The 22287-nt window shown below is 37.6% G+C and overlaps 1 protein-coding gene and 1 pseudogene across 3 annotated transcripts in view; one reads left to right on the forward strand and one right to left on the reverse strand.

Moving 5' to 3' along the window:
• Window positions 1-22287, reverse strand: part of FRS2 (fibroblast growth factor receptor substrate 2) — a 110934-nt gene that overhangs the window by 33637 nt on the left and 55010 nt on the right. The gene's annotated exons all lie outside the window — the stretch shown is intronic.
• On the forward strand, window positions 6611-7842 carry LOC109270493 (hsc70-interacting protein-like; annotated as a pseudogene).

Below are 22287 nucleotides of genomic sequence, written 5' to 3' on the forward strand. Positions count from 1 at the left end.
TATGATAAAACATAATTTTAAAGCAATGATGAGACTATTTCTTCCTTTTTTAAAAGCAAATGTGGAGAAAGCAAATATCTACAGAAAACAGTGAGAATTTCTCTTTTTTTAATGTTTATTTATTTATTTATTTTGAGAGAGACAGCATGAGCTAGGGAGGGGCAGAGAGTGAGGAAGAGAGAGAATCCCAAGCAGGCTCCGCATTCAGTGCAAAGCCCTAGGCAGGGCTCAATCTCACAACCATAAGACGATGACTTAAGCTGAAATCAAGTCGGATGCTTAATCGACTGGGCCACCCAGGCATCCCGAAAACAGTGAGAATTTCTAAGATGTTTTACCCTGTCTCACTTTCATAATATTTTTTCACCAGTACTGGCTGAAAAGCTATCTATGCTAATTCCCTTTTAAAAAAGAAATCTGGGGCTACGTGGGTGGCTCAGGCAGGTAAGCATCCAACTTCGGCTCAAGTCATGATCTCACAGTTCATGAGTTCGAGCCCCACATGAGGCTCTCTGCTGTTAGCACAAAGCACTTCAAATCCTCTCTGTCCTCTCTCCCTGCCCTTCCCCCACTTGCACTTGTGCTCTCGCTCTCTCTCTACAACAAACATTAAAAAAATACATAAAGGGGCGCCTGGGTGGCTCAGTCAATTGAGTATTCAACTTCGGCTCAGGTCATGATCTCGCAGTCTGTGAGTTCAAGCCCCTCATCGGGCTCTGTGCTGACAGCTCAGAGCCTGGAGCTTGCTTTGAATTCTGTGTCTCCCTCTCTCTCTGCCCCTCCCCGACTCATGCTCTGTCTCTCTCTCTCTCTCTCTCTCAAAAATAAACATTAAAAAAAAATTAAAAAATAAACATAAAAATCTGTAAACTTAATTCAACAGTTAGCTACAAAGAATATTAGTCTCATATAATTATGTACATATGACATTCTGGTCAAAGTCTTGAAATTTTTCCACATGCACGGGCACCTGGGTGACTCAGTAGTTGAGTATCCAACTTCATTTCAGGTCATGATCTCACAGGTTGGTGGGTTTGAGCCCCACATCAGGCTCTGTGCTTACAGCTGGGAGCCTGGAACTTGCTTCAGATTCTGTGTCTCCCTCTCTCCCCTCTCTGCCCCTTCCCAGCTCGTGCTTGCTCTCTCTCTCTAAAATAAATAAATAAATCCAAAAAAGGTTTTTTTCCACAGATATTTTTCCACAGATATTCCAAATCTGAATTCTCTGAAATTATGAACTCTGCTAAATATAAGGCAGAATGCAGCTAAAGCAAGACTTTAATTCTCATATAATTGATAAATGGCCTACAACAGCTCTACTATCCTAATATGTTTTAAAATACCATATCAGAACCTAAAATAAAAGGCTTTGTTTTTAGCATTTTAAATTCCTCTAGCAGAAGGCAGTATGAATCTCTGATAATGCCAGCAAGGCAGCATGATAAAATGAAAATATCATGGGCTTTAGGACAACAGAAATCTCAATTCTTTTTGTTTTGGGTTTGGTTTTGTTTGTTTTTTGTTTTGTTTTGTTTTTTAGTTTATTTATTTTTTGAGAAAGAGAGAGAGAGAGAGAGAGAGAGAGAGAGAGAGAGAGAGCGCCGGCTGGGGAGGGGCAGGGAGAGGGAGAGAGAGAAACCCAGGCAGATTCTATGCTGTCAGTACAGAGTCCAACAAGGGCTCCATCTTACAAACCATGAGATCACAACCTGAGGGGAGATCAAGAGTCAGACACTTAACCAACTGAGCCATCCAGGCACCCCCAGAAATCTGAATTCTTCTTTAATCTCTCTGAAAATAGAGGAAGACGGATTAGAGCAAAATGTAAATGTTAGCATCAGTAATATTTGATGACTTATTAAACTGGGAAGGAAAGCAAGATTCAAAGAATGCACTCACATTTTCATTCAGGTGACAGTACACTCACTGAGCTGGGGAACACAGGAAGGACACAAGATTAAGCAATTTTGAATGCACTGTGATGCCTATGAGATATCCAAGTGGAAATGGCCAACAGGCAAACAGAAACACAGGTATGGAGGTGGAAAAAAGATCTGAGTTGGAGATACAAATCTGGGTCATCTTATGGATGCAAAGCATGGGACAAGATGAGACTGCCCAGTGAGAAGAAAAGTTAAACCTACAGAAATAGAAAAATTAAACCAATATTTAAGGGAACTGCAGGGTAGAGAAGTCCACAAAAGAGCTGGATAGGCACTGTCCAAGAACCCATAAGAATATCTCCAAGAGTATGCTATACAAAAGCCTAGGGAAGAGAATGATTTAAGATGACACGGGATAAGAAGAGGTGTCTCATTGATAAGATTGCAAAAACCATGGAAAGCTAATTTAAAGAAAAGAATATTTATGGGGAGCCTGGGTGGCTCAGTTGGTTAAGCATCCGACTTCAGCTCAGGTTATGATCTCACGGTTCATGGGTTCGAGCCCTGCGTCGGGCTCTGTGCTGACAGCTCAGGGCCTGGAGCCTGCTTCAGATTCTGTGTCTCCCTCTCTCTGTGTCCCTCCCCTGCTCGCACTCTTTCTCAAAAATAAATATTAAAAAAATAAAAAAAAATAAAAAGAAAGAAATGAATATTTAGCAGTAAGGAAAAGCAGAGTAGAAACAATCAGCTATCTTCAAATTTCTGTCTGTTTCATGGAATAACGGACTTGACTTCCTCCTGAAACAGAAATTGAACCAAAACAGTAAGAACCAAAACATAAGAAGTCAGCGAGAATAAAACATATCTCATCTAACAAAGAACTGAGTTACCAGTCATTGGCAATGTTCAGTAGATTCCACTACTGGTCAAAAAGTTGATGAGATGACTTTGAGCTTTCTTTCAACTGAAGTAATTCAAGGACTAAACTAAATCTGAAATATTTGCACTAAAAGGAACAAAGGGATTGATTCAACAAAAAAGCTCTTATATACTTAGAAATATAAAGTAATGACTCCATGGAGTTTTAAAAATCATATTCAGTTAATCCTAAGTAAAACACATAAAAAAGAGAAAGGCATCTTTGTGTGAGTCCATTACATGTCTGGTTTTTTTATGTTTATTTATTTTTGAGAGAGAGACAGACAGAACTCAAGCAGAGGAGGGGCAGAGAGAGAGGGAGACACAGAATCTGAAGCAGGCTCCAGGTTCTGAGCTGTCAGCACAGAGCCCAACATGGGGCTTGAACTCAGGAACTGCGAGATCATGACCTGAGCTGAAGTCAGACGCTTAACGGACTGAGCCACCCAGGTGCCCCTAACCTTGTGAGTCCAAAGTAAAACATTTAATACGAAATAAAAACTTTTAGGAGGTGATCCAAGATGGTGGCATAGGAAGAGCCTGAACTTATTTCCTCCCATAGACACACAAAATCTACAGCTACATATGAAACAATTCCCACTAAAGAAGAACTGAAAACTAGCCATCTGAACAGCTCCCTCCATAAGGGATAAAAGGGCCACATCAAGATAGGTAAGTGAGGCAGAAACATGGTCTTACCTCCTCAACCCCACTACAACCACCCACAATAGGGAGGGATCTCACAGACCAGAGCCTCTCCTTGAAGTGTGGACCTACAACAGAGGGATAAAAATATCTGGCTTTGGAAACCAAGAAGGTTTATGTCCAGGGGATCTGGGGAGCTGTATGGATCCTAGATACTCCTTTTGAGGGGTTTGTGTGTGGACTCACTTATCCCTAGACCCAGTGCAAAAGTAAGCAGTAGTTTGAGAGGTAACTGGATAATATATGAAGATTTATTCACTAATCTTAAAAGTATCTGCTAAAGGAGCAAGGACCAGTTGGGAGTTTCTTTGGGGAGGGAAGTACCAGCAAGTACCATTTTTGTACTCTCCCTCTATGTTACTACTGCAGGTGGGCACATGCAGACACAGCCTTGCCAAGGCCACAGGCATTCCTCCACCCCCCAAAACTCTTTCCTTGCCTCACTAAGGCTTACTCTGACCCTGGCACCCCTCAGCCTCTCTAAAACCCATGGGGGAGCATAGTCCACATAGGGGACACCACTTGATCACTTGGCCCTGGTTGCTAAAGGGGCTTGCATTTCTGGGCTCCACAGCACTATAAAAATCAGAAAAACAGTTAGTTCTAGACAGGTTATTACACCAGGGGTACTGCAAAGACAGCAAACAGAAACACATCCCCAGGACCAGTAGGTACAGGCTTCAGGTTTGCCACACCCAAGGGACACCTCCAGATCTGCTGGTCCAGAAGTCAGCAGGGTTTATGATTGTAGTCCCATAGGACTGTATGTATTTGCATACATTAAAAGCCTACAGATCTGGCTTCCAATCAGCCTGAAACCAGGTAATGATTGAGATCACTCCCTTGTAACACTGGCAGGTCTTGGCACATTCTCATCAACTGGGACCTTTGAAGAATAAATCAGGCTACTCAGACAATCACAAAGGTTTGAGAAACAACCAAGAGCTAGAGCAAGGCTGAACAATAGGCTCATCTAGGTTCATTGTCTACACAAGGCCACTCCTTCAAGACTTGGAAAGAAAGGTGATTTACCTAATAAATAGAAACAAATACAGAAAGACAAGCAAAATGAAGAAACAGAGGAATATGTTCCAAATGAAAGAACAAGATAAAATCCCAGGAAAGACCTTAATGAAACAGAGATAAATAAGATAATCTATCTGATAAAGGGTTCAAAGTACTGGTCATAAGCTCACCAAATCAAGAGAAGAATGGATGAACACAATGAGAACTTCTATAAAGAGATGGAAAATGTAAGAAAGTATCAGATGGATGTTACCCAGCTGAATGAATATAAATGAACTGAAAAATACACTAGAAGGGTCCAACAGCAGACTAGATGAAGGCAAAGAAAGGATCAGTGACCTGCAAGACAGGGTAGTGGAACTCACCCAAATAGAGCAGCAGTCAATCAATCTATGAATAAATTAAAAGTAAAGACAACTTAAAGGACCTATAAGACAAAATCAAGCAAACCAACATTCGTATTATAAAGGTCCCAGGGCAGGGCGCCTGGGTGGCTCAGTTGGTTAAGCACCCAACTTCGCCTCAGGTCATGATCTCATGGTTCATGGGCTCAAGCCCTGTGTCAAGCTCTGTGCTGACAGCTCAGAGCCTGGAGCCTGCTTCGGATTCCGTCTCCTTCTCTTTCTGCCCCTCCCCCACTCATGCTGTTGTGCTCTCTCACTCAAAAGTAAATGCACATTAACAAATTAAAAAAAAAAAAAAAAAAAAAAAAAAGATCCTGGGGCACCTGAGTGGCTCAGTCAGTTTAAGCATCCAACTTTGGCTCAGGCTATAATCTCACAGTTTGTGGGTTCGAGCCCCACAACAGGCTCTGTGCTGACAGCTCAGGGCCTGGAGCCTCCTTTGGAGTCTGTGTCTCCCTCTCTCTGTCCCTTCCTGCTTGTGCTCTGTCTCTCTCTAACGTAAATAAACCTAAAAAAAAGTTTAAAAAAAAAAAAGGTCCCAGAAGAAGAAAGAGAAAGGGGCAGAAAACTTATTTGAAGAAATAATGGCTGAAAGTTTCCCTACCCTGGCAAAGGAAAGAGACATTCAGGTACAGGAGGCACAGAGTTCCAAATAAGATGAACCCAAAGGGATTGGCACCAAGACACATTATAATTAAGATGGCAAAAGTTAAAGATAATTAAACGTAGCAATAGAAAAACAACATATTACCTGTGAAGGAACCCTCATGAGACTGAACTTTCAGCAGAAATTTTGCGGGCCAAAGGAAGTGGCATGGTATATTCAAAGTGCTGAAAGGAAAAAACTTCCCACAAGGAATATTCTACCCAGCAAGGTCATTCAGATTGAAGGAGAGGTAACAAATTTTCCAGACAAGCAAAAGCTAAACCAGCCTTACAAGAAATGTTAAAGGGACTTCTTTCAGCTGAAAAGAAAAGGCAATAACTAATAAGAAAACACAAAGTAAAAATTTGGGGTGCCTGGCTGGCTCAGTCCAAAGAGTGTGTAACACCTGATCATGGGGGTTGTAAGTTCAAGCACCACATTGGGTGTAGAGATTACTTAAAATTAAAAATCTTAAAAAAAAAAAGTAAAAATCTCATTGGTAAAGGTAAATATATAGTAAAGTTGGTAGATTAGCCACTTACAAGTTAGAAGGAAGGTTAGAAGACAAAAGAAGTAAATTTAATTAGAACTATTAATGGTTGAGGGATACACAAAATAAAAAGATATAAAATTCGACATCAAAAACACAAAATGTAGGGAAGGAGAAGCAAAACTGTAGAGTTTCGGAATGCATTCAAATTTAAGATTGCTACCAACTTAAAATACTGTTAAATGCTGCTCTATATGAACCACATGGGAACCACAGAGCAAAAATCTATAATCCACAGAAGATAATGAAAAAAAAAACCTCTAACCATAACACTAAAGAAAGGCATCAAAACGCAAGAGAAGAGAGCAAGAGAAGATGAAGAGAGAGGAACTACAAAAACAGCCAGAAAACAATGAACAAAATAGCAATAAATACATATCTGTCAATAATTCCTTTAGCCCTTCCACACGGTCATGCTGAGCTAGTAGCAGCAGCCACAACCTCAGCCACACCTGCCACCTGCCACGGCCTCTCGACCATGGACCCCCACAAAGTGCACGAGCTCCAGGCCTTCGTGAAAATGTATAAACAGGATCCAAGTGTTCTGCAAACTGAGGAAATGCGCTTCCTGCGGGAGCGGATGGAGAGCATGGGGGGTAAAATACCACCTGCTACTCAAAAAACTAAGAAGACAGTATGAAGGAAGAAAAATCATAGTAAGAAGGTGGAGGAAAACATAAAGATAGATGAACCATCAAGTAAGGAAAAGTGATCTAGAAATTGACAATGAAGGTGTGACTGAACCAGATACTGATGCCTCTCAAAAAATGGGAAATGAAAATGTAGAGATAACCAAGGAAATGACGGATCAGGCAAATGATAAAAAAGTGGCTTCCACTGAAGCCCTAAACAACAGTGAACTACAGAAAGCCACTGACTTGTTCACACATGCCTTTAAGTTGAATCCTCGCTTGGGCACTGTGCATGCCAAGAGAGCCAGTGTCTTCATCAAATTACAGAAGCCAGATGCTGCCATCCAAGACTGTGACAGAGCTATTGAAATAAATCCTGATTCAGCTCAGCCTCTCAAGTGGTGATAGAAAGCACGCAGACTTCTGGGCCATTGGGAAGAAGCAGCATGTGACCTCGCCCTTGCTTGTAAACTGGATTAAGACGAAGATGCTAGTGCAATGCTGAAAGAAGTTCAACCGAGGACCCTGAAAACTGCTGAACATTAGATAAAGTATGAGTGAAAACACAAAGAACAAGAAATCAAAGAAAGAACAGAAAGGGTTAAGAAGGCTCGGAGAGAACAAGAGAGCACCCAGAGGAAGGAAGAAGCCAGAGCTTCTTTCCCAGGTGGCTTTCCTGGGGGGGATGCCAGGTAATTTTTCTGAAGGAATGCCTGGAATGGCAGGAATGCCTGGTAATTTTTCTGGAGGAATGCCTGGAATGGCAGGAATGCCTGGGCTTAATGTAAGTCTAAGTGATCCAGAGGTTCTCACAGCCACATAGGATCTAGAAGTTATGGCGGCCTTCTAGGATGTGGCCCAGGACTCAGCAAATATGTCAAAATATCAGAGCAACCCAAAGGTTATGAATCTCATCAGTAAATTGTCAGCCAAATTCAGAGGTCAAGCATAATGCCCTTCTGACAAATCAAGCCCTTGCTGAAGCAAAAGCAACTTAGATCACCTGGCAAATGTCACAATAATATAAACCAGTGTACCTCTGACCTTCTCGTGGACAAAGCTGGGATGCTATGAAGAGAATTCCTACCCCTCTGCCCCACATGCAACTGAAACATTTTACAGTGGTTTGCCATTCGGGTATTTATTCAGATAATGTTTTCCCACCAGACATTAAAAACTTTAAATACTTTTTAAACCTTCAAAATATTTAAAAACATATTAAAAGGGTGTGTTAATCCCTACATTTTTCTTTACTAATCATTTGAGGGTTTTTTTTCCTTTGGATTAATTGGGCAAGGAAGATACTTCAGTATGGAAGACTTATTACTCAGTTTGAGTGAAATAAAGGTCTATTAGCAAGAGGCAAACAGAACATTTAAACAGATGAAGTCTGAGTTGGATATACGGTTACTGAGGCATTTTTACTTGTCTTTTTAAATGCTTTATTTTTTAAACATGATTTATTTTGATAAAACCATTGGAACCACCAAGTGTTGCACTAGGACCTGGGTAGGGACCAGAAGTACTTGGCAGGACAACAGCAACCTTACACCTTTTATACACCATGCACCCTTGTGCAGATGCATTTAAATCTTATAGTGTGGTGAAGGAATGATATTTATAATGCTGCAATAGCATTGGATTACTTAGCCGTGCTCTTGTCTGATATAGAAAAGAAACGTTTTGCATCATTTCAAGAAAATAATACTTTATTTTTTTATTTATTTAGAGAGAGAGTGTGCGTGCATGTGCGCACAGGCTCACAAGTGAGGGAAAGGCAGAGAGAGAATCCCAAGCAGACTCCACACTCTCAGCACGGAGCCCGACATGGAGCTCCATCCCGTGAATTGTGAGATCGTGACCTGAGCCAAAATCAAGAGTCGGACGCCTAAATGACTGAGTCACCCAGGCACCCCAATATTTACTTTAAAATAACTAAATTCTCCAATCATAGACAAATAATGGCTACACAGATATTTTTTTAAAAGACTTATCTATATGTTGCCTACAAAAGACTCACTTCAGATCTAAAAGTGATGAGATGAAAAAAATATTCCATGCAAGTGGGAAAAAAAAGAAGGCTGGTATGGCCATACTCCTATCAGACAAAACAGACTTTAAAACAAAAAGCATAATAAAAGAGTATTACATAATAATAGAGATCAATCCAACAACAGCATGTAACATTTATATACATTCATGGACTAGCATAGGAGCACCTAAATATAAAGAGAAAATATTAACAAGTCTAAAGACAGAAATGACAGCAACACAGTAATAGCAGGGAATTTTATATCCCACTTGTATCAATGGATAGATCATCCAGAAAGAAAATAAAAGAAACATCACCCTTAAATGACACATTAGACCAAATGGATTAATAGATACACACAGAACATTCTACCCAAAAGCAGCAGAATACACATTCTCAAGTGCACAGGGAACGTTCTCTAAGACAGATCACACGGTGGGCCACAAAACAAATCTCAACAAATTTAAGAAGACTGAAATAATAGCAAACATCTTTTTCGACTACATGGTATAAAACTAGATGAGAAGAAAACTGGAAAAATCACAAATTTGTGACAATTAAACAACATGCTACTCAACAGCCAATGGGTCAATGAAGACATAAAAGAAAAAAGAAAAAATACCTTGAGACAAATGAAAATGGAAATTCAACCATCTACAATTTATGGGATGCAGCAGAAACAGTTCTAACAGGAAAGTTTACAATGATCCAGGCCTCCTTCAGGAAACAAAAGAAATATCAATCTAATTTTATACCTCAAGGAACTAGAAAAAAAAGAAAAAGAACAAAGCTCAAAGTTGGTAGAAGAAACTAATAAAGATCAGAGTGGATATAAATGGACTACAGACTAAAAACCGACAATAGAAAAGATCAATGAAACTAAGAGCTAGTTCTTTGAAAAGACAGAAAAACCTTTCCTAGGGTCACCAAGAAAAAGAGAAGGCTGAAATAAAATCAGAAAAGAAAGAGAAGTTACAATAGATACCAGAAAAATACAAAGGATCATAAGAGACTACAATGGACAATTATAAGCCAACAAACTGGATAACACAGAAGAAATGGTAAATTTTAGAAACACAGCTTCCAAGACGAAATCATAAAGAAATATCCGAATAGACCAATTACTAGTAAGAAGATTGAATCAGTAATAGAAAACCTTGCAACAAACAAAAGTCAGAACTAGACTTCACTGGTAAATTCTACCAAACATTCAAATTAGATTTAATACCATTTTCAAGCTCCCAAAAAGCTGAAGAGGAAAGAAGCTTCAAAACTCATTTTACAAGGCCAGCATTATGCTGTACCAAAACCAGACACAACAAAAAAAAGGAAGTTACAGGCCAATATCCATAATGAACATAGATGCAAAAATCATCAACAAAATATTAACAAACTGAATTCAACAATACATTCAAAGGATCATATATCATGGTCAAGTGGGATTTATTCCAACAATGCAAAGATGGCTAAAATCTGCAATCAACATGATACACCACATAAACATGGCAACAGATGGACACCAAACTCACTGTGGTGATAACTCTACAGTGTATACAAATAATCAAATTATGTTGCACACCTAAAACTAATATATTATATACCAACTTACCTCAATTAAAAAAAAATTGAGGACACCTGGTTGGCTAAGTTGGTGGAACATGAGACTGTTGACCTCAGCTCAGGGCTGTGAGTTTGAGCCCCATGTTAAGAACATAAAGATTATCTTAAAAAGTAAAATCTTTAAAAAAAGAAAAACAAAAACAAAAAACGGGCGTCTGAGTGGCTGGCTCGGTTGGTTAAGCAACCAACTCCTGGTTTCCACTCAGATCATGATCTCAGTTTCATGGGCTCACGCCCTGTATTAGGCTCTGCGCTCGCAGTGCAGAGCCTTCTTGGGATTCTGTGTGTCCCTCTCTCTCTACCCCTCCCCCACTCACTCTCTCTCAAAATAATAAATAAATTAAAAAAAACAACAACACAAACCTTTTAAGGCTTAACTGAATTTTATGGCTGATTTTTGGCTGTAATAATCCTGTTTAATGTCACTAAAACCTTCCCAACTGAGTTTTTATAACTTCTACTACTGGGGCGCCTGGGTGGTTCAGTCAGTTGAATGTCCAACTTTGGCTCAGGTCATGATCTCATGGTTTGTGAGTTCGAGCCCTGCATCAGGCTCAGTGCTGACAGTTCAGAGCCTGGAGCCTGCTTGGGATTCTGCACCTCTCCCTCTCTCTGCCCCTCCCCGACTCACGCTCTCTTTCTCTCTCAAAAATAAACATTAAAAATATTTTTTAAAAATAACTTCTACTACTATGTTCTTTCTTTTGTTTGCTTACTTGTTTTTATGGCTGAGTTTAAAAGTTATATGCAATGCTGGCTATTTTCCATTTGACCCTCCAGAGCCACTCTACTCTTTTTGTAGGAGCCTGACCTGCATGGAGCACCAACAGAACAGACTGGCTGTGGCTCCATTGCCTGCTAAAGCTTTTCTGATGGCCTCTATCAGGCAACCCTCTCCAGTAAGTATGGTTCTTGCGGGTTCAGGTAAACACTTCCTCCCCTGTTCCTTTCAAGACCTAGAAGTATTAACAGCTTCATCATTACCTGCTCCTTTCCCTTAACCTGCCTACACTCTGCAAATAATCCCTTCACTGAATTCTTTTAGATTACACTTGTCAGTGTCCTATTTTCTGCCAGAACCCCAACTGATACAAGTTGCTACTGGTGTTTCCAATACAGTAATTATATATTGCATTCTAACCAGTGCAGAAAATACCTTATGAGAAAAGAGTCATGGTCATCAGATGACTCAGATGAATGAATAAATAGGTACTAGATGTTTCAAAACTGCAACATAACTTACTGATAAATTTTGCCCCTGAATTTCTTCAACATAAAAACATATCAATAAAACTACATCCAAATAATCTTATATTTTTACTAATTAACATATGTAACTTAATAGTTACTTATTGTTTTAGCAGGTTTTTTAAAATCTTTTTTTTGTTAATGTTTTATTTTTTGAGAGACAGTGACAGAGTGCAAGCAGGGGAGGGGCAGAGAGAGAGGGAGACACAGACCCCGAAGCAGGCTCCCAGGCTTTAAGCTGTCAGCACAGATCCCAACACAAGACTCGAACTCACCAAGTGCGCGATCATGACCTGAGCTGAAATCAGATGCTTAACTGACTGAGCCATCCAGGTGCCCCACTTAATACTTATTTATAAAGATTACTTTTTAAAGTGGAGCTCAAAATGTATTACTTATTGGTCTGAACAATGACAGTTATTTCGTGAAAAATGCTTTAAGTAATCTCTATGCCCAACGTGGGGCTCAAGCTCACAACCCTGAGATCAAGAGTCACATGTTCTACAGCCTGAGCCAGCCAGGGTGCCCTTATAAAAAATGCTTTACAATTTAGCATATTGGGGGTGGGGGGAAGGTGCCCATGTGACTCAGTTGGTTTAGCATCCAACTCTTGATATCCGGTCAGGCTGTGATCTTGCAGTCATGGGATGGAGCCCTGCATTGGGCTCCCTGCTGAAGAGGACGTGCTTGGGATTTGCTCTCTCCCTCTGCCCCTCCCCTACTCACGCATGTGCTCTTTCAAAATAAATAAACTTAAAAATTTAGCATATGGTGGCACAAAATTTCTCTTAGAAGTGGCTGTCAAAATGAGCAAGTATACGCACAAGACTTAGGTGGTACCAGGTGTCCTCCTTTTCATACTACATAAATTCAAAGACTCATTTGAGTTGCAGTTTTTATAGCAAATGTGATGCCCAAAGAGTCTAACTGGGCAAGTCAATGGCCTAAAAGTCATTACCCAATCTGTTATCATTTCCTCCAAGCATTGTCACTCCTTGAAGTTTTACAGTCTTGGCAAAGACCTGGGTGAAGGTGAATAGACTTCTAGATTTATGTTAGATTTCGGATTCTAAATCTTTCCCAAGGTCTTTTAATTTTTAACCTTAAAAGATGCCAAACATTGATTAGTATTTTCTTTGAGTAACACCTGAATTACCTGTAATACACAATTCCAATACCAGTATCTTTGGTCTAAGTATTTGGTATCTCTTTGGTCTTGTTACTTGGTAGTTATTTCTGCTAAAAGAGGAGTATGATTACACAAGTGGAAAACATGAGTTTGGAACATCACAGGCTAGTGAAATGATTTAGCTATTAATTTAGCTTCTTCAAATATTTTCTTTCTTTACACTAGTTCACTCAAAAATCTGCTTAAAAATTCAAAGGGAAAGAGAACTCAACTTTTTCTTCTTACATCTATAAGTAGACCAAAGGTTAAGCTAACCAAGTAAGGCTTAGTTCCTCCTATTGATAAGGCTGCAATTGTTTAAGATTGGGTTTGTTACCATGCACATTTTCAGTTTTTAATTAAAATGCTACAAATTAATATGTTTATTTTGTCAAAACTAGTATGTCTGTTAAGGGAAAATATCCAGTACATGCTTCTCCACCCCACCCTCCAACAAGAAAATAGGTGGGCTGGAGGCAATAAATACTGTTTTCCTAATATACAGCCCCAGTGACACTTGCTTTAGTAATAAAAAGATCACCAAAATCACCATTCAAGTGCTTAAGATAAATTTATTCTGCAAAGAGAGGTACAGATTACTGTTTGAAACCAGTATCTCTCTTTAAATTATTAAAAATGTGTTAAGATTAAAACTAATGTAACATTGTGTGTTAATTTCACTCAAATAAAAAAATTAATTTAAATGTGGTAAGATTATCTCGAATAAGAAAGGACTCTTAAGTAATAAATTATACATTCAAACGTATTGTCAGTATTCTTTAACAAAAATTTTGACTGGCTTGAAGCTTAAAAACTTAAAATGATAACAAAAGACTTAAGACCATAGTAAATACAACCTTCTAACATTTGTGAGTAGGCATTCAGTTGGCATTAAATACAACAAAATAAATGTTAGGTCTGTTTATAAGAATCAATTATGCAATACCCTCAAGCAAATTGTTCTTTTACTAGATTTTTTTAAACCTGGGTTGCCTCCAGGAGTAATAGTATTTAAGAGTGAAAATGAGCAAAAAATCTGGTAAAAGTTGTGAAGTACATGATTTCTGGGTTTAAAAATATACTTGAGGGACTCAGTTGGTTTTTTTTAATAAAACTTATTTTTTAGAACAATTTCAGATTTGGATAAAAATTGAGAATACAGAATTCCCATAGACTCCACATCTGGTGTTATATATTAATAATACCTTACATTAGTATGGTACATTTGTTACAATTAATAAACTAATACGGATATGTAATTATCAACTAAAATCCATACTTTATTCAAATTTCCTTAGTTTTTATAGAATATGCTTTTTTTTTGTTGCAGGATCCTATTCAGGATACCATTATTATAATTAGCTATATCCCTTTAGGTTCCTTTTGGCTACAGTTTCCCAGATTTTCCTTGTTTTTGATGACCTTGACGGTTTGGGAGAACACTGGTCAAGAAGTTTGTAGAATATCCCTCTACTGCAATTTCTTTGGTGTTTTTCTCATGATTAGATTGGCATTATGAGTTTTTGGGAGAAAACCAGGGAGAAAAATGCCTTTCATCACAGCATATCCTTGGAAACATACTGTCAATATGACTTATCACTACTGACCTGGCTGAGGTAGTGTTCATAAGATTTCTCCACTGTAGTTACTCCTCTCCATCTCCTTTCATTAGTGTACTCTTTAAAAGGAAGTCATTATGCACAGCCCACACTCAAGGAGTGGAGAGTAATGTTCCACCTTGTTGAAGATGGGAGTATCAACACACATTATTTGGAGTTACTCTGCACAGGAGATGTGTCTCTTCATTATTCATTCATTCATTCAACAACCTATTTATACCATATGGAGCCTTGAGTACTTACTTTATACTCTGGGTTATAATCCAATACAACTTTACACTTCAATTCTTGTTCAAATTATTCCACCTTTGACCACTGGGAGTTCTTTCAGTTGGCTCCTATGTCCCTTTGACATAGTCCCATCATTGTGAGTTTGTTTAAGCACATTCTTACTTTTCGGCACTACAAGATGCTCTAAGCTGATCTATATATTTCTTGCCCCAGTCCTTAAATCAGCCATTTCTCCAAGGAGCCCTGGTTCCTTTTAGTACAGAACTTATTAGAAACCAAGATCTGGAAACCAGGTGTACTCTTACTACTGGGATGTCACTGCTTCCAGGAGGGTCTGTTTTTAACTGAATTTTATAGTATTTGGGGGTAATTTGCATAACAAAATACAGAAATACATCCATGAATAGACTGTACTAGGCCTATAGAGTTTTAAAATTAGTTAATGCAACTATAGGTGTATTTATCATCATTTAACAGATTTATTATGAAAATAATCTTAAAACTATAAAGGAGACTGAATTTTTTTAAATATAAAATTGGGATACCACTTTTTTTTTTGAAAAAGGAAAGGAGGACAAATGCATAATGTCAGAAATAAAAATGAAACATCATTGTGATCTGTAGGTCAGCAACCAGTTCACCAACTTTTTGGTTGCAGGATCCCTTTACACTTTTAAAAATTATTTTGAGGGGCACCTGGGTGGCTCAATCGGTTAAGCATCTGACTTTGGCTCGGGTCATGATCTAGTGGTTTGTGAGTTCAAACCCTGCATTGGGCTCTGTGCTGACAGCTTGGAGCCTGGAGCCTGCTTCAGAATCTGTGTCTCCCTCTCTCTCTGCCCCTCCCCCACTCATTCTCTGTCCCTCCCTCATTCTCTCTCTCTCAAAAATAAATACAGCATTTTAAAAAAATTATTTGAGAATTTTTCAGAGTTTTCCTTCAACTGGGTTCTTATCTATTGATATTTACCAAATAAGAAGTTAGATCTGAAAAATTTTTAATAGATTTATTAATTTATTAAAAGAATAATAAACTTATGATATGTTAACGTAAATAATATCTGTACGGGAAAAAATTAAAAACTTGATAAGAAAAGCAACATAGTTTTGCAAATGTCTTTAATGTATAACTTTATAGATGACAGCTGGATTCTTATGACTGATTCTGTGATGTACTATTTTGGTTAAAGTGTATAAGTATATGAAGAAAATCTAGCCTCATACAGAGATATAGCTGGGAAAGTGAATATTTCAATAATTATTTCAAGTAACTGTTGATAGTCTTGATACTATACCTGAACTTAACAAATGGTAGTTTTCTGAAGTCTAGTTACTTCTATGGTTTCTAAAACCATATCAATGAACTTTTCACGTTCTATTGCATTAAAATTCATTGGTTTATCTAGCACTTTTACCCATATGTGATTTTGTATCATTATACATTGGTCATCTGGAAAATATTCACTGAGTTATTTAGGTATTCCAAACTGACACAATTCAGAATACAATATGACAGAAAAAGAAAACCACATTCTTTATTATCATTAACCACTTCACAAGAAAAGCCTTTTCTATTTTTATTTTTGTTTACTGATTTTTTTTTTTGAAAGAGAGAGAGAGAGATTGGGCACAAGTGAGATAGGGGCAAAGAGAAAGAGACAGAGAGAGAATCACACAAGGGGCAGAGAGAGAGCCAGGGAGAGAGAAGTGGGGCTCACCCAAAGTGGGGTTCATACTCACCTGAAGGGGGGCTCGAGCTCACGAACCGTAAGATCATGACCTAATTTGAAGTTGAATGCTTAACCGACTGAGTCACCCAGGCGCCCCAAGAAAAGTCTTTAGGTATCTGGGAAGCTATCAAGCTCCCGGTGTTAGATACAAATTTTCCAAAATTCTCTTTAATTTTTTTCTAATGTTTATTTTTGAGAGAGAAACAGAGTGCAAGCCCCTGGGAGACGAGCAGAGAAAGAGGGAGACATAGAGTCTGAAGCAGGCTCCAGGTTGAGCTGGCAGTACAGAACCTGACACGGGGCTCAAACTCATTAACCGTGAGATTGTGACCTGAGCCAAAGTCGGATGCTTACCCAACTGAGCCACCCAGGCGCCCCAGATACTAAATTTCACTTGAAAGTTTAATTTTTTTTTAATCACTGGCTACAAATACAGCTGTTTTTCTTGAAGTGTTAGGCCCACTCAGTTCATTTTTGAGAAAAACAAATATCAAATACATAAGTTCAAGTAATCAGTTTGCCTATCCAGTTCTTTCAAGGAAAAAAAAAAGGTATTCCAGAAAAAAGCAGCTAATTCAGCTCACAAGTCAGTTGAGCAAGGACTTTTTCTGAAGACGACTATCATGCTTCAGTACACAAAAGGAATGCTTTATGAATCCTTCTGTCACACAGAATATTTTTTTTTAATTTTTTTAATGTTTATTTACTTTTGAGAAAAAGAGAGACACAGAGCATGAGTGGGGGAGGGGCAGAGAGGGTGGAAGACACAGAATCCAAAGCAGGCTCCAAGGCTCTGAGCTGTCAGCCCAGAGCCCGATGCGGGGCTCAAACCCATGAACCGTGAGATCATGACCTGAGCCAAAGTGGGACACTTAACTGACTGAGCCACCCAGGCACCCCTACATATCAACTTTTAAAGGGCAAAAAAATCAACTGACCATTTAAAAACATGAAAGAGAATGTAAACAGAAAAACAATTACTACAAAATCAGAGTTGCAGTTCAAAATCCTTCCACTAAGAAAATTAAGCCCAGATAGTTTTATAGTCCTACCAAACAATGAATGAACAACAAACAATTACAACCTTAAAAAAATTCTTCTAGAGAATGGTAAAAAAAAAAAAAAACCACTTTCTAATTCATACCGAAACGCAACCAAGACAAAGGATGCTAACACCATTCAGTGGAGGAAAAGACAGTCGTTTTAACATATGGTGCTGAGAAAACTGGATATCCACATGCAGAAGAAAGGACTTTATATAAAAATTAGCTCAGAATAAAGATCTAAATATAAGACCTAAAAGTATAATACTCTTACCAAAAAACCATAGGTAAAGCTTAATGACACTACTTCTATGCATCAAAGGAAACAATTAACAGCCTGAAAAGGCAACCTATGGAACAGGAGAAAATATTTGCCAATCATGTATCTGGTAAGAGTGTTAATACCTAGCATAAAGAACCCGTATGACTCGGCAACAACAATGATAACTATTAGAGTAACTTGATTAAAAAATGGACAATGGAATTTGAACAGACATTTCTCCAGAGGAAATATACAAATGGTCAAAAAGCATATGAAAAGATACTCAATCATTAGGAATCAACATCACTAATCATTAAGGAAATGCAAATCAAAACCATAATGAGCTATTACTTCACAACCATTAGGATGGCTACTATTAAAAAAAAAAAAACAAAATAAGTGTTGGCAAGGATACGGAGAAATTGGAACACTTGTGTATGGCTGGTGGGAATGTAAATGGTGTGGCTGCTATTTAAAAACAGGACTGTAGTTCCTCAAAAAATTAAAAATAAAATGACCATATTATCAACAGTATCGTTTCTGGGTCTATATCCAAAAGAATTGAAAGGGTGTAGAAGAGATATCTGTACATACATATTCATAGCAGCATTATTCACAACAGCCAGAAGGTGGAAGCAACATACTTGTCCACTGGCAGATGAACAGATAACAAAATGTTTATACACACAATGGTATATTATTCAGCCTTAAAAAGAAAATTTTGATACATGCTGCATTATGCTAAGTGAAAAGCCAGGCACAAAAAGATAAATACGGTATGATTTCACTTATATGAGGTATCTAGAGCAGTAAAACTCACAAAAATAGAAAGTAGAATGGTGGTTGCCAGGACGATGGGAGGGGGAAATGAAGAGTGGTTAGTGGGTATAGAGTTTCAGTTCTGCAAGATGAAAAAGTTATGTAGATTTGTTGCACTATAATGTGAATATACTTAACACTACTAAACTGTACACTTAAAAATGGGTAAGATGGTAAACTTTATGATAGGTGTTTTTACCACAACTAACATTTAAAAAGAAAGATATGTTAGGGGCGCCTGGATGGCTCAGTCAGTTAACCATCCAACTCTTGATTCTGCTCATGTCATGATCTCACGGTTCAAGAGTTCAAGCCCTGCATCAGGCTCCACACTGTCAGGGTGGATTCTCTCTCTGTTCTTCCCTTATATGTGCTCTATGAATGAGTAAATGAATGAATGAAAGAATGAATGAATGAGTGAGCAATATGTTGAAAATCCAACTGGGATAATGTAAGAAAAGAAAATTAAAAGCCAATCTGACTCATGAACACTAAAAATCGCAAACAAAATGTAAGCAAACCAGATCCAATAATTATGAAAAAAGAGAATCCATACTTGACTATATTGGGTTTATCCCAGGAATACTTGGTTAACCTAATCTGAAAATCAATGTAACTGACTACATTAATAGATTAAGGAGAAAAAATTTTAATCATCACTGAAGTTATACAAAAGCCTTTCAATACAACATCTATTCATGATTTAAAACAAGAGTCCTAGCCAAGGAAGAATAGAATGAAACTTCTTTAATTTGGCAAAGACCATCTTTAAAAAAAATTTACAAGTTATCATGTTAAATGGTGAAATTTGAAAGCATTCCTTTTGAAGTCATGAACAAGGCAAGAAACAAAAATTTGAGTATCTGAGGTAGCTAAGATAGTACAGTAATAACTCAGGGGGTAGACAAAAAGACCAAGGGTACAGAAGAGAGAGTACAGAAATAAAACTACCCACATGTGAAAACTTGATTTGTGAGACAGGAAATTTCACATATCAGGGAAGAAAAGAAGAACTATTTCAATAAATAGCGTTGAGATAACCTATTATCTGTATGAAAAAAGTGAATTCATGTCCCATATCTCTCAAAAAAATCAGTTACTAGGAGACTGGAGGATTAAATGTGAAAACCATAAAGCACTTAGTTGAGAGAATGCCATCAAAAGTTATCAAGGAATACCATGAGAATAACCAACTGAATTCAATACTCAAATTATTTTACTCTTTTAATTTCCCTCCATATTTTATAAATAAATCAATTAAACAGCAACCATGTCAGAGCAAGTAGACTATCTGATTAAGAATATGATGCTAATGTAATACAGAGCTGCCAATGTCCAATGACTTCACATCTTAAAGATATTACATATTTATATCTGCATTAAAGATCAACATGTTATTGTCAGGATTTGTTAACAAGGATTAAAACAAAAAAACAAAAAACTTCATGGTGCATTCAGTAGGTGTTTATATCAATATATGTGGCTATATCTCATTTCAAATAATAGCAATGATGTCCATGGTAAAATCTAAAAAGTGTTTCAGGTAAGTGGGCTTGTTAGTTTGACACTTCCCACTGCCCCTTGAATCGTACTTTTTACCAAATACCAGAACCTATCTTTGGATGCTTCAAGGAAGAAACACAATATATTAAGATAAAATCTCCCTTTGGAAGAGTAAGACTATATTTTAAAAAGGGGGGAGGGGAGAAATGGACCAAACAGACAACATATTCTTGGGACTTTCAAATAATTCTGAAATTAAAAGTGCCCAAAATATAAGTACAATTACTTAATATTATATAAGTACAATTATTACAATTACAAGGACACAGCTTTCACTTGGGGAACTTGGGGAACTATTAACACTGTATATATGACTGAAAGGATGAATTGGAAGGAACATTTATCCCAGTATAATTTTTGCTTTACAATACGGAAGTGTGTGTCCATCATGCAAAATAAATTCATTCCCACTTCATCCACCATCAAAACACCCTCTCCTTCACCCAAAACACACACATGTATACAAAGTGGACGTTTTCCATCTAAACTGTAAGCCTCTTGCTCACATGAAAACAAAATGATTTTAACCACACACAAGCTCTAGCAACTCAGATTTGTAGTTTCTACATGCTGCCCACACAGCATTTTGTGAGCATGTGATTAGGAGGAATGATGCACAATCACACCACATTCCTTCCCTCAGCTCACACATCAAGAACTTGCCCTCTCAGCTGCATTCTTCTCCAAACAGCCATGGTCACCTTAGCAACCCAGTGCTCCTAATATGGACAGCTGGTCCATTTAAAGTCAGCCCTTCTTGGCAGGAAAAACGCTTGTTCTTCAAACTGGCGGAGAGAGGAGAGGTTTTCTTTTCAATACACATTACAGGGGTTGATTTAACTCGATCAGCACTTTTGTTCTGTGGCAGCAATTTGTGTCAAGTTTCAACCTATTCTGAGTTTTTGGTTTTTTGGTTTTGTTTTGTTTTGTTTTGTTTTAATCTGAAAGCAAGTGGCTAAAAAAAAAAGGCAGCTCATATGGAATTCTAAAGAGTTTAACGTGAAACAAAGAGTATCTGAAATAACTATATTCTTTTATAAAAATGATAAAGCTATCCACATTTTCTAAAGTTGAAATTTACTTAAATTACATTTGAAGTCTTAATATACAATAATAAATCAGAGTTTATTTCTGAGTAACAAAAACACTGCTAAACTTCAAAGTCCTATAACTCCAATCTACTCAGTAGACTATGAGTCAATCTGTGTTCCTTCATCCCACCACCTACATGTGAAATCTCTCACAATCTTTCCACAGGATCAAATGTCAACTAGGTATTGAAACCAAATGGTTAGCATATCCAAAAACACTCCAGACCTAGAACGCCCTAGGATAAAACTGGACTATTCAAAACCAAACTTGATCTGTACTTATACCACTAAAGCTAGCCTGAACCAAATTAAGTCACTCAGGATAAAAGACACAGGTTTATAACACAGTTTTCTTGATTTTCATACTACAAATGACTTGGGGGGAGGGAATTACTATGTACTGAAATATGTGAGATCAAATTCCTTGTTTCATTCCCACAAATTGAGGATTCTAATCTCCTATCCATCAAAATTAGACACCAAAGTGTCTGTTTACCAAAGTAAACAGCCATGTTCAAAACTTAAAAATATCTAAATGTATATTTGTTCTAAATTGGAAATATTTCTGAAATAATGTTCCACATAACAGTAGCCAACAAAATCCAAGTGGATTTGTTAAGTGCTGCTTTAGTGAACCTTAAGGTTAAATCAATCAATTACTCTCTGGCTATATTTTTGTTTGTATATGTGTGCGTTTTTTAAAACTTTTTAGGCTATGAGGTTCTTTCAGGTTAGAAAAAATTCTTTTAATTTAAAACTAGTAATTACATCTTCCATTTAGAGCAAAATATCAGTTGATAGGGAACCTAAAGCTAAGTCCACTTCTGGTTGCATCATTTGTAAAATGAGAATACTACACTATCTGTTTTACTTAGGCCATCTCTTAATATAACAAAGTGAGACTAATGAAATTACTATGCCATATAAAATACTCAAAAACGAATGAAACTAGAGAAAGAGATTATGTTATCTGATGTATAATTCTCTGAACTGTTACTTTTAAAAACAGTGTTCAACAATGCATGGGATACCAACTCAATATTAACTTCAAGAGTTGCTGGTTGGGGTGCCTGAGTGGCTCAGTTGTCTCTCCCTCT

This window comes from Panthera pardus, unplaced genomic scaffold, assembly GCF_024362965.1.
Source record: "Panthera pardus isolate Hobbes unplaced genomic scaffold, ASM2436296v1 HiC_scaffold_6, whole genome shotgun sequence".
NCBI lineage: Eukaryota > Metazoa > Chordata > Mammalia > Carnivora > Felidae > Panthera > Panthera pardus.